This window comes from Hypanus sabinus, chromosome 16 (assembly GCF_030144855.1).
Source record: "Hypanus sabinus isolate sHypSab1 chromosome 16, sHypSab1.hap1, whole genome shotgun sequence".
In the NCBI taxonomy this organism is placed as follows: Eukaryota; Metazoa; Chordata; class Chondrichthyes; order Myliobatiformes; family Dasyatidae; genus Hypanus; species Hypanus sabinus.
The window spans coordinates 10,549,916-10,562,891 of NC_082721.1; the positions used below are offsets into that span (position 1 = coordinate 10,549,916).

The following is a 12,976-nucleotide window of genomic DNA, read 5'->3' on the forward strand; positions in this document are numbered from 1 at the left end:
TGGAGATTGTTTCAGCAACTGGATAGGTTGGAGAGTTTAGAGGCTGCGAGGTGACCTTGTATACAATCATGGGGGGCATAGACAGGGTGAATGCACTCAGTCTTTTTCTCCAGGGTTGTGAATCAAGAAGTAGAGGGCATAGGTTAAACGTGAGAGGGGAACTTGAAGGCAATTTTTTTACACGGAGGACAGTAGCTCGAATGGAAAGGGGACTGAGCTGTCAGAAGAAGTGGCTGAAGCAGGTGAAATAACAACATTTAAAGGACAATTGGATAGGAAAGGTTTAGGTTATAACCCACGTGCTGGCAAATGAGACTAGCTTGCATGACATCTTGGTCAGAGTAGACCAGCTGGGCCAAATGGCCTGTTTCTGTATTGTATGACTCTATACAGTGAAAAGCAATGCACACAAACTACTGCAGGAACTCAGTAGGTCAGGCAGCATCTACAAAGAGGAATAAACTATCAATGTTTTAGGCACACTCCTCCCTTCACCATTCTAACCAAATTTTACAAGAGCATCATTGAGAGTATCCTGACTCCTCAAGCATCAGGCTCTGAACAAAAGGGGATAACTACAGTCACTTGCCCCATCATTGACATATTCCCTCAACCAATCATGTTCTCATTATTTATTGCTATGTATTTATATTTGTATTTGCACAGTTTGTTGTCTTCTGCACGCTGGTTGATCTTTCACTGATCCTGTTATAGTCAGTATTCCATAGATTTGTCGAGTATGCCCACAGGAGAATGAAACTCGAGGTTGTATACGGTGACATATATAGAAGGTAGGTCACATCCGGAATTATTTCCAGGTAGCAGACGATTTCCTTCCAGGCCACTCTGTCGTATTGGAAAATCGTGCACTAGGCAAGTTACAGCAGTGGTTTGCCATTGTCTTCTGCCAGGTGAGTTCTTTTTAAGAGATCACCAGCTCTTGGTGAAATATATACTTTGATCATAAAATTTACTTTGAACTTTGAAACCACTGCATTACTGGGTTCAAAGGGAATTGCAAGGCATCTGACTGTGTGTCCCTACAAAGGATTGTGAGGACTGCTGAGAGAATCATCAGGGTCTATCCTCCATCCTGATAAAATATATTGATCAGGAATGCTGCATACGCAGGGCCCTTAGCATTGTCAATGATCGCTCTCGTCCACCCAACAATTAGGCTGCCCATTCTTGTGTCTGATAACGTTGGGATAGAAGCTGTCCTTGAGTCCTGTGGTTCATTCTCTCAAGCTTTTGTGACTTCTTGTCACAGCGTTCACTGACAGGACTGGAGCCAGGTGTGGAGGAAGGGCAGACTCCATCACAGTCAATGCTGGCGTCAACTCATCCCTGGAGCAGACTCCCCACGAAGAGATGGAAAGAAGAAGTTATAAACCCAAATAGCAACAGAGCATCAGAGGCACGGCAGAGCGACACCGCGAGACAAATCATTCTCCACAAACACAGGACTTTGCTAAAGCGCTGAACAAGAGTCCCCTTTAAATAATCATAGAGTACAGAAACCCCATGCCAGTCACAACTAACTTGAAAAGATTAAACAGAAAACACTGGAGCTTAGCAACTCTTACTAAAACAACAATTAGCAAACACAGGCGCTTGAGAAATCTAGAAGCCCAAAGCTCTATGGCACACTGCAGAGACCATCAGGGCTCATGACATTCCTGCCCAACGGGGGAGTGGAGAAGACAGAGCAGCCGAGGTGGGAGGTGTCTTTGATTATGTTGGATACATTCCTGTTGCAGCAGGAAGAGTAGCTGGAGTCAGTGTTGGGGAGGATGGACTGTTGTCAGGAAGCAATGGGATGTGGTTCAGAGTTGGAGGGACAAACAGGGCTGGGAATAGATAATAAATAACAGGATTCTGGGAAGTGTGGAGGAACAGAGTGATCTTGGAGTGTATGCATGCGCAAGGCAGTGGTCCAAGTGGTTACAAAGGCACACAGAATACTTCCCTTTTTTGTATAAAACATAAGAACAAAGAGGCAATGATAGACCTGTACAATACACTAGCTTGGTGATGCACCATCAATAACTCACTCTGAGACGTAAGGCGAGATATCGGCTTTTATTGACTGGAAGAAGGAACAAGCAGTGAGTGACCACCATACTACATCCTGGAGACAGAGAGGCCGGGCTCAGGCCTTGATCACCTTTATACAGGGGTCTGTGGGAGGAGCCACAGGAGCAGTCAGCAGGAGGCGTGTCCAGACAGGTATATGTAGTTCACCACACTTGGCTGAAGTTGAAGAACTATGTAGGGTTCTGGGTGCCATATTACAGGAGGAATGTGCTGACTTTTTGGATGGTGCAGAGCAGATTTTTGAGGACTGGTTAACTTTAGCCATCAGGAAAGAATGGCAAAGGTGTGGTTGTTTTCTTTAGAACTGTGGGAAATTTAACTGAGGATCGTGAAATATATGGTGTGTGTAATGCCCTGCCAGGGGTGGTGGTAGAGGCAGATGCATTAGGGGCATTTAAGACACTCTTAGACAGGTACATGGATGTTAGAAAAATGGAGGGCTTTGTAGGAGGGAAAGGTTAGATTAATCTCAGAGTAGGTCAAAAGATCGGCACAACATCATGGGCTGTACTGTGCTATTCTATGTCCTGTACAGTGCTCAGCAAGAGGTAGAGGTGGCTACTATTTGTTTTAGCTTACTAAGGGCAATAAGGAAATAAATACCAGAGGAGGTTCATGAGAAGGATTCTGGGAATGAAATAGTTAACATATGAGGAGCATTCGATGGCCCTGGGCCTGTACTCACTGGAGTTTAAAAAAATGAGGGTGGGGATCTCATTAAAACCTATAAAATATTGGAAGTCCTAGATAGAGTGGACTCATAGAAGAGGGTATTTCCTATAGTGGAGGAGTCTAGGACCAGATGACCCAGCCTCAGAATAGAGGGACGCCCATTTAGAATGGAGATAAGGAGGAGATTGGTGAATTTGTGGAACTCATTGTCACAGGGGTTACTATGGGAGTCAAGGTTATGGGAGAAGGCAGGAGAATGGAGTTGAGAGGAATCGTGTGGTGACATTTGTAGGCTGCCTCCAACACATCTTCAGACTGTGCTGATGCAAACAAAGCATTTTACTGTATGTTTTGATGTTTCAATGTACACTTAGTGGCCTCTTTATTAGGTACGCCCATACACAATGTCGTTAATGCAAAGATCTAATCAACCAATCACATGCCAGCAACTTGGTGCAAAAACGCATGCAGACATGGTCAAGAGGTCCAGTTGTTGTTCAGGCCATACATCAGAATGGGGAAGAAATGGCTCCATGACAACATACCGGACGCGGCGATACAGAGAGAGGGAATGACATCGTTTTGTGCGGACAGAGAGGCAGTTAGCTCCGGCAAGAGCCAAGGAGGAGGTCTGTGTATTTATATAAATGACTGTGTTCCCCAAATTCCTGCAATATGTGGATTTCAAAACCAGGGGAGACAACACACTGGACTTGGTTTATACAAACACCCCACAGGCATGCAAAGCAGCCCCCCCGCTCCCATCTTGGCCACTCTGACCACATACCTGTCATGTTAACACCAGCATATAAACCACTGTATAAACAGAAAAGACAGATAAGGATCTGGCCAAAAGGAGCAGCCTCAGCACTACAAGACTGTTTTTTACACACAGACTGGGACGTATTCCAGACAGTAGCCTCCTATGATGACCATACAGACATTGAGGAGTATGCGGAGGCAGTAATCAGCTACATAGCCAAATGCACGGAGGATGTCACTGATGAAAACCTTCACCACACGTGGTTATAAAAAGCCATGGATGACAACAGAGGTGCGTTCACTACTGAAGGCCCGTGACACAGCCTACAGATCGGGGGACAGGAGTACGCTTCGCTCAGCCAGGTCTGCGTTCTCACTAGGGATCAGGAAACCAAAAAGGGCCTACGCGGGCAAAATACATGGACACTTCTGTGACACAGGTGACACCAGACGGATGTGGCAGGGAACTAAAGCTCTGACAGTCTACAGGATCAGGCAGAAAACTGATGACAGCGATGCCTCTCTTCCTAACAGGCTCAACAATTTCTTTGCACGCTTCAAAGCATCAAACACCACAGCAAGGGGGAGAGCCAGTCCCAACATCTCCTTTAGTCAAGCCATTGTCCCCAGATGCTTCAAAACCTCCACAATCATCCCTGTAGCAAAGAAATCAGTTGTAGCCTGTCTGAATGATTACCGTCCCGTCGCCCTGACCCCCATAGTGATGAAATGTTTTGAACGACTTGTCAAGCCTCATATCACAGCCAGCCTCCCCTCATCACTGGATCCTCTACAGTTTGCTTATCGTCCAAATCACTCTACGGAGGACACAATATCCACCACTCTGCACACAGTTCTCTCTCACTTGGACAACAAAGACACTTATGCCAGAATCCTGTACATTGATTTCAGTTCAGCGTTCAATACCATCATCCCGCAGAGACTAGTGGAGAAACTGTCGCTGCTTGGCCTTAACACTGCCATGTGTCGCTGGATTCTGGATTTCTTGACAGAGAGACCACAGTCAGTCCCTGTTGGCAGGAACATCTCTGACTCCATCACACTGAGCACTGGATCCCCACAAGGCTGTGTGCTTAGCCCATTGCTGTTTACACTGCTAACACATGACTGTGCAGCCAAATTCAAAGAGAACCTGATCATTAAATTTGCTGATGATACCTCAGTAGTGGGGCTCATCAGCAAAAATGATGAAACAATGTACAGGGAGGAGGTCAAACACCTAGAGAGCTGGTGCAGTGACAACAACTTGATGTTTAATGTCACCAAAACCAAGGAGATGATTGTCGATTTCTCAGCCTGAGCACACACCCCTCAGCATCAGCGGATCCACAGTGGAGAGAGCGGAAAACATCAAGTTCCTCGAGGTGCAGATCTCGGACAATCTCACCTGGTCCAGGAACACCACTGGGATTGTGAAACGGGCCCAGCAGAGATTGCACTTTCTGAGGAAGCTTAAACAAGCATCACTCCCCACTAACATCTTAACTACATTCTACAGAGGCGTGGTTGAGAGTGTGCTGACCTTTTGCATCACAACCTGGTACTCCAGCTGCAGTGCTGCCGACAAAAAAGCCTTGCAGAGGGTGGTTAGGGGAGCAGAGAAGGTTATTGGGGTCTCCCTACCTTCTGTCCAAGACCTCTTTCAGAGTTGATGCCTCCAGAAGACACGGTACATCATTAAAGATCCCTCACACCCTCTCCATGAACTGTTTGTTCTTCTGCCATCAGGTAAACATTACAGGAGCGTCAAAACTAAAACCACAAGGCTACTAAACAGTTTCCTCCCACAGGCAGTCAGACTGCTAAATAGCTGCTCGACCTGACTCTGCTTTGGACACTTCTAACTTGCACTAGACGCTTATAACTTGTTTTCAACTGACATGTGGCTATTGTGTTTTACTATTTATTGTTATGTTTATTATTTAGTGTTGCGTTTGTTATGTTATGATTGCACTGCTCCTGGGAAACGCTGTCTCATCCTGCCCTGCAGAGCTGATGTACGGTTAGAATGACAATAAAGTTTTTGAATCTTGAATCTTGTAATGTGATCTAAGTGACTTTGACTGTGGAATGATTGTTGGTGCCAGGCAGGGTGGTTTGAGTATCTCAGAAACTGCTGATCTTCTGGGATTTTCACACACAACAGTCTCTAGAGTTTAGAGAATGGTGCAAGAAACAAAAAAAATACACCCAATGAGCTGCAGTTCTGTGGGTGAAAACGTCTTGTCAATGAGACAGGTCAGAAGAGAATGGCCAGACTGGTTCAAGCTGACAGTAACAGTGGTGTGCAGAAGAGCATCTCTGAATGCACAAAACGTTGAATCTTTAAGTGGATTGACTACAGCAATAGAAGACCAGGAACTTATACTCTGAGCCACTTTATTTGGTTTGGGAAGTACTTAATAAAGTGGCCAATGAGTGTACGTGCGATAAGTAGACCAAATCTTCATATGGTTCAATTTAATATCAGGGAATATATACAATATGCAACCTGAAACTCTTACTCTTCACAGACATCCATGAAACAAGAAACCCCAAAGAATGAATAATAGCACATCAGCACCCCAAAGCCCCCTTTCCCCTCCCATGTATAAGCCCCAGCAGAATCACCACCCCCCCACCATGTAAGCAATGGTAAGAGCCCCAAAAGAGACCGCGATCTGGAGTCCACTTTAAAGATCTTTCCATCTTTTGAATTTTAGGACTTGAAATTTCTACCAGGAATGTTAGAAATCATAATTTTCCCAAAAGAGGACATTGCCGTCCAAGAAGTGTCACCATTTGAGAGTCACCTCACATTTTATTTGTTTCACATCAGTCCCTGATGAGCTTCTTTTCTGTAGTTTGGAATAGAGGGTCCAGTGTAAAATGCACAGGTCCTGTGTGTTTCAGAAGGAGAGGGGGGGAGTAGGGTTTTAAAAATGATTTAAATATAGACCAGAAGTCAGTGTTTTAATTAATTTATGGACCCATATATTTTGGTGCGAGGTTTCGTGATCCTACACTGTGGCCATTATATTCTGCAAATGCACAGTACTGCTTTGTGTAGCAGCTGGCTAATCAATCAGATGGCAACATTTTTAAAACAGTTTACTGCTCGCATTCCAAACTTTTTATAAGAAAGTGAGTAATTGGCTCATTCTGAAGTCAGAAAGGAAATTTGGAGCACAATTAATTTCTGGGTTGCAGCTCTGTTTTGGCACACCACTTCTTTGTGTTTGACAATAATTATCATTTCAGGGTGTGGGCACTTCTTCTGTACGAAGGGGCGTCTGGCCTCATTTCACGAGTCATCTAACTGCTTCTGACAGATGGATGGGAAGCTGGTATTAGAAAGGTACGTTTTCCTTTCCTGATTTTCAGCTGCAAAAAGGAGATTGGAAGAGCACAGGCTGCCTTTTGTTCTAAAAAAAGCCAGAATGTTAAGGAATAATGTAAATACTTACGCTTTTTTGGGCAGGAGAGTTTCTAATACTGAAGCCGCACTCAACGCAGAACATACAATAGAACAGTACAGCATAGCACAGGCCCTTCGGCCCACAATGCTGTGCTGACCTTTTCGCCTACTCTAAAATCAATCCAACCTTTCCTCCAACTTTTTTGCAGAATCAGAATCAGGTTTATTATCACTGACATATGTCATGAAATTTGTTGATATATCTTGCAGCAGTTCAGAGCAATACATAAAAAATTATAAATTGCGGTAAGAAATATATATATTAAAAAAATTATATAAGTAGCACAAAAAGAGAGCAAAAATAGTGAGGTAATGTTCATGCACTCATTATCCATTCAGAAATCTGATGGTGGAGTGGTTTGAGCGTATGTCTTCAGGCTCCTATACCTCCTCTCTGTTGGTCATCATAATAGAACATAGAATAGTACAGCACAGTACAGGTTCTTCGGCCCACAATATTGTGCCGACCCTTAAACCCTGCCTCCCATATAACCACCCACCTTAAATTTCTCCATATACCTGTCTAGTAGTCTCTTAAATTTCACTATAGTGTACCTGCCTCCACCATTGACTCAGGCAGTGCATTCCACGCACCAACCACTCCCTGAGTAAAAAACCTTTCTTTAATATCCCCCTTGAACTTCCTACGCCTTACCTTAAACCATGTCCTCTTGTATGAAGAGGGGAAGAGGTGCTGGCTGTCCACTCTATCTATTCCTCTTAATATCTTGTATAACAAGAGGACATGTCCTCAGTATATATATTTAAGACAAGGTTGAATAGATTTTTGTATAGTAGGGGAATTAAGGGTTATGGGGACAAGGCAGGTAGGTGGAGATGAGTCCATGGCCAGATCAGCCATGATCTTATTGAATGTTGGAGAAGGCTCGATGGGCCCAATGGCCTACTCCTGCTCCTTTTTCTTAAGTTCCTAATATATCTGCCTCTCCCACCATGCCTGGCAGCACATACCACATACCTACAACTCTCTGTAAAAAAAAGCTTATCTCTGACATTCCAACGATACTTCCCTCCAGTCACCTTAAAATTAGACCCCCCTCATATTAACCATTTCTATTCTGGGAAAATGTCTGGATATCTACTCAGTCTATCTTGTACATCTCTATCAAGTCACCTCTCATCCTCCTTTGCTCCAAAGAGAAAAGCCCTGGCTCATTCAGTTTATCCTTATAGGACATGACCACTAGTCCAGACAGCATTCTGGGATCCTGATGCACCATCAATAACTCTCGGAGACAGGAGGCAAACGATAAACTTTTATTAGCTGCTAAAGTGACCACGACATCTTGGAGACTGAGGGAGGAGCAGTGCTTCCAATTGCCTTTAAACAGGGGTCTGTGGGAGGAGCCACAGGAGCAGTCAGCAGAGGGGCATGTCCAGACAGGTATACACATAGTTTACCACAGATCCAAGCAGAATTATGGCTGGGTAGATCGATATTGTTCAATGTAATTTCCAGGACAGAAGTGGAAAGGAGAATGAAATAATTGTTACTCCAGATTTGGGCAGCACAACAAACACAATAAGATAAATAACACAATAATAAACAAGTATAAATACATAAGATTGTTATATGCATAGATTGATTGTATGTACATTAAAATGATGCTGGGTGACACTTCATGACATTACTGGCCTTTTATCGGGCACCTTTCTGTATCTATGTTCTTGATGGTGGGTAGGCTGGTGTTAGTGATGCACTGGGCAGTTTTAACAACCTGTTGTAGATCCTTCCTGTCTGCCACAGGGCCGTTTCTGCACCATGCACCATGTTAGGCTGCTCTCTACCGCACACTGCGCACCTGCAGAGCATGGAAGTGCAAAGTCCAGCTCTCTTCAGCCTCCTCAGAGAGCAGAGGCATTGTGATCTTTCTGGATTATGTAGGACGTGTTCTGGAACCATTGTGCACTCACAAACGTTTGAAACTGCTCGAAGTTTCCACTGCTGTGTCGCCGTTATAAAGGGGGTATGAGTGCTGTGAGTTCTCCGAAAGTCGATCACTATCTCCTTTGTCTTGTTGACCTTAAGGCAACAGGTCTCAAGCTCTTCCACCTCCTCTCTGTAGGCAGTCTCATCGTTATTGGTGATGAGCTCCACCACAGTTGTGTCATCGGCAAACTTGACAATGTGATTACTCGGGTGTATGGCTATTGAGTCATGTGCGATTAAAGTTTGCAGCGCTGGGCTCAGCACACAGCCCGGGGGGTATCTGTGTTGAGGCTGATAGGGAGGGAGGAGCAGTTGTGCATCCTGACTATCTGAGGTTTGTTGGTTACAAAGTCCAAGATGGAAGTAATCCCATAGAGACCTGAAGAGGTAGGATCTTTTACACTTGCTGTCTCCATCTCCAATATCAATAGATGCTTGGTTGTTGAGATCTATAAGCATTAAGAGAATTGTGGGATATAGGATCAGCTAAGGAGTGAACGAGAGAGACCCTCATTTACTGATGGAGTAGGTGGTCTCCTCAAACTCCTAATGAAGTACAACAAGTAGTTGCACCCGTCATTATTCTTCTCTGATTCTCTGGTTGAAATCCAAATGATACTAAATGAAGATAAATTGGGGCGGCAGGTTAGCAGAATGCTTTACAAGGCCAGCAATTTGCAATCAATTCCCACGCTGTCTATAAGAAGTTTGTACGTTCTCCCCGTGATCTCAGTGAACTCAGTCAGCTCCATCATGGTCACTAGCCTCCCCAGCATCCAGGACATCTTCAAGGAGCAATGCCTCAAATAGTCAGCATCCATCATTATGGACCCCCGTCACCCAGGAGATACCCTCTTCTCATTGCTAACATTGGGGATGAGGTACAGGAGTCTGAAGGCGCACACTCAATGATTCAGGAATAACTTCTACCCCTCTGCCAATAGATTTCTGAACAGACAATGAACCCATGACCACTACTCACTACTTTTTTTCTCTTATTGCACTATATATTTAATTTAACTTTTTAATATATGTACTTGCTGTAATGCACCGTTTTTATTATTATAAATTGCAACGTACTGCTGCCACATAACAACAAATTTCATGGCATATGCCAGTGATATTAAACCTGATTCTGACTCTGACCATGTGTGTTTGCTCCAGGTGTTTTGGTTTCAAAGAGGTACGGGTTAGGACATGCTACGCTGGCCCCAGAGGCTGCGCCCAGCGCATCTTCGGACTGTGTTTGTTGTTGGCACAAGTGAAGCATTTCACCATATGTTTTGATGCACCAGTAACAAATAAAGCTAATCTTTAAGTCTCTCTGCTGCAGGGGAAAGAAACCCACAGAACACCCAATGGCTTGCACAGGCCTCCAACCACAGGGACTAATTTCTCCTGGCCAGGCTCCATAGGAGCATCGCACAGAGAGTGCCTTCAACGTGGCAACCACGTCACTGGCACAATCGGAATCAGAAATTTGTTAACTTTGCGATGGCAGTACAATGCAATACTTGATAATAGAGAGAAAAAGAAAATTGTGAACTGCAGGATATATACATAAAGATTTATTTAAATAAGTAATGCAAGATACCGGAAATTTAAAAAAAGTTGTGAGGTAGTGCTCACGGGTTCAATGTCCATTCAGAAATCAGAAGCCCTTCAAACAGAATTGCAGGAAGGATTGTGTTAAATAGTCAATGAACAGCATCCTGATGTGGGTATTTGTAAGGTGATCCAAGGCTGTGTGAAGAGTGACCAAGATTGTGTCTGCTGTAGACCTACTGTGGCAACAGGCAAATTGTAGTAGCTCCTGGTCCTTGCTAAGGCAGGAGCTGATTTTAACCATGACCAACCTCTTGAGCATTTCATCACAGTAGATGTGAGTGCTGCTGGACCACAGGCATTAAGGCAGCTCACACTCCTCTTCTTGGGCACTGGTATAATTGTCGCCCTTTTAAGGCAGGTGGGAATTTCCAATTTGTAGCAACGAGAGACTGAAAATGTCTTTGAATAACTCCACCAGTTGGCAAGAACACCTTCCTTCCCAAGGTGCCCAGACAGAATCACGAAGCTGCATGTTTCAAACCCAAAAGCTATTGTAATCATTTCCCACTCCAGAGAAACCAACTTTTGAAAGCTCAGGTGAGTTCATTTTTAGTTTTTAATCAAAGATTTACAGGATGTGAGGCAGTAATATATAACTTTTATTTACTTTAGAGATACAGCACAGTAACAGTCCCTTCACACCGCCCAGTTACACCCAGGTGATCAATTGACCTACTAATCCGTACACCTTTGGAAAGTGGGAAGAAACAGGAGCACCCAGAGGAAACACACATGGTCACAGGTACACATGGACAGCGGTACAAATAGAACTTGAGTCCTTGGTGCTGTCATCGTCTTTCACTATGCTGGAAGCTTGCACAATACACACATATAATACAGAGCGCAAAATGCAGGACAAAAGTATTTTCAGGGTTTTTTGTTCACTCTATAGTTCATAGTGAAGCAATTTAAAATGAGTACTCATTTTTCTTATGCCAATAGTTTCCCTTGAATAGAGGGCTCATGACTCTTATTCAAATCAGAAGTTTCGTAGGCTTTTATAGACCAATTCTGATGTGTTCATTCAATTCATAGAGACCTGGTATAATAGCTAAGCTTCTCTGGGGAAAAATATTCTAATCATAATGTAAATAGTGTAGAATTTGAATAAACACAAGAGATTCTGCAAATCCAGAGCAACACACACAAAAGGCTGGAGGAACTCAGCATCTATGGAGATGAATAAACAGTTGACATTTCGAGGTGGGACCCTTCTTCGGGACTGGAAAGGAAGGGGGCAGAAGCTAGAAAAAGACAGTGGAGAGGGGAAGGAAGAAGAATTTGATTGCTAACTTAGTCATAACGGTCATTTCTATGAGTGTAATTGTGTTAGTTCAGTGTACTCAGGCACATCAGATTTGAGATTGTTTAACATCATTTCCGGTGTATAAGTGTAAAGAAGAATTAAATAATTGTTACTCTGGATCTGAAGCAGCACTAAGTATGATGATATGAAAAAGAACACAAAAATAGAAAAAAACACAATAAATATGAATACATTAGATAATTTATATACATTGGATTATATGCACATAAAGTGACGCTAGGCACAGGAGTGTCTGTACATAAGGTGACTGACTTGAAATGATAAAGTAGTGGTGGTTGGGGGGTGTGGAGGGGTGGGTGAGTGGGTGGAGGTGTTGATCAGCCTCACTGCTTGGGGAAAGTAACTGTTTTTGAGTCTGGTAGTCCTGGCGTAGATGCCGCATGGCCTCCTTGCTGATGTGAGCGGGGAAAACAGTCCATGAGCAGGATGGGTAGGATCCTTCCTGATACTGTTGGCCTTTTACTGGCACCTTTCTGGATGTACTGTGTGTGTAGGCTGGTGCCAGTGATGCGTTGGACAGTTTTGACTACCTGCTGCAGATCCTTCCTGTCAAAACAAAGCAGTTTCCGTATCTCGCAGTGATGCAGCTTGTTAGGATGAAAGGGTTAAACAGATCTTTATTCCTCAAAACAACTATTAAATCTTGAAGATCAGTATATTCAAAGCTCCAGCCTGGCGGTTCCTTCAACACTCATTCCTGGAACTCTTAGGAACATATGACTGCGAATAGCAATGATGTTCCTGTGTCATTGAGTCGTGGAGTCACAGAAAAGTACTGGTCAGAAACAGGCCTTTCAGCCCATCTAGTCTGTGCTGAAACCACTTAAACTGTCTAATCCCATCAACCTGAGACCATACCCCTACCATCCATGTAGCTATCCACACTTCGCTTAAATGTTGAAATCGAGATCACATGAACCACTTGTGCTGGCAGCTCATTCCACCCTCTCACAACCCTCTGAGTGAAGAAGTTTCCCCTCATGCTTCCCTTAAATATTTCACCTTTCATTTTTAACCCATGACCTCTGGTTTTAGTCCCACCCAACCTCAGTGGAAAAACCCTGCCTTCATTTACCCTATC

At 43.9% G+C, this 12,976-nt stretch overlaps 1 long non-coding RNA gene across 1 annotated transcript in view; it reads right to left on the minus strand.

Moving 5' to 3' along the window:
* The window catches only part of LOC132406005 (uncharacterized), an 80,762-nt gene that overhangs the window by 888 nt on the left and 66,898 nt on the right, over positions 1-12,976 (minus strand). The window lies entirely within an intron of this gene.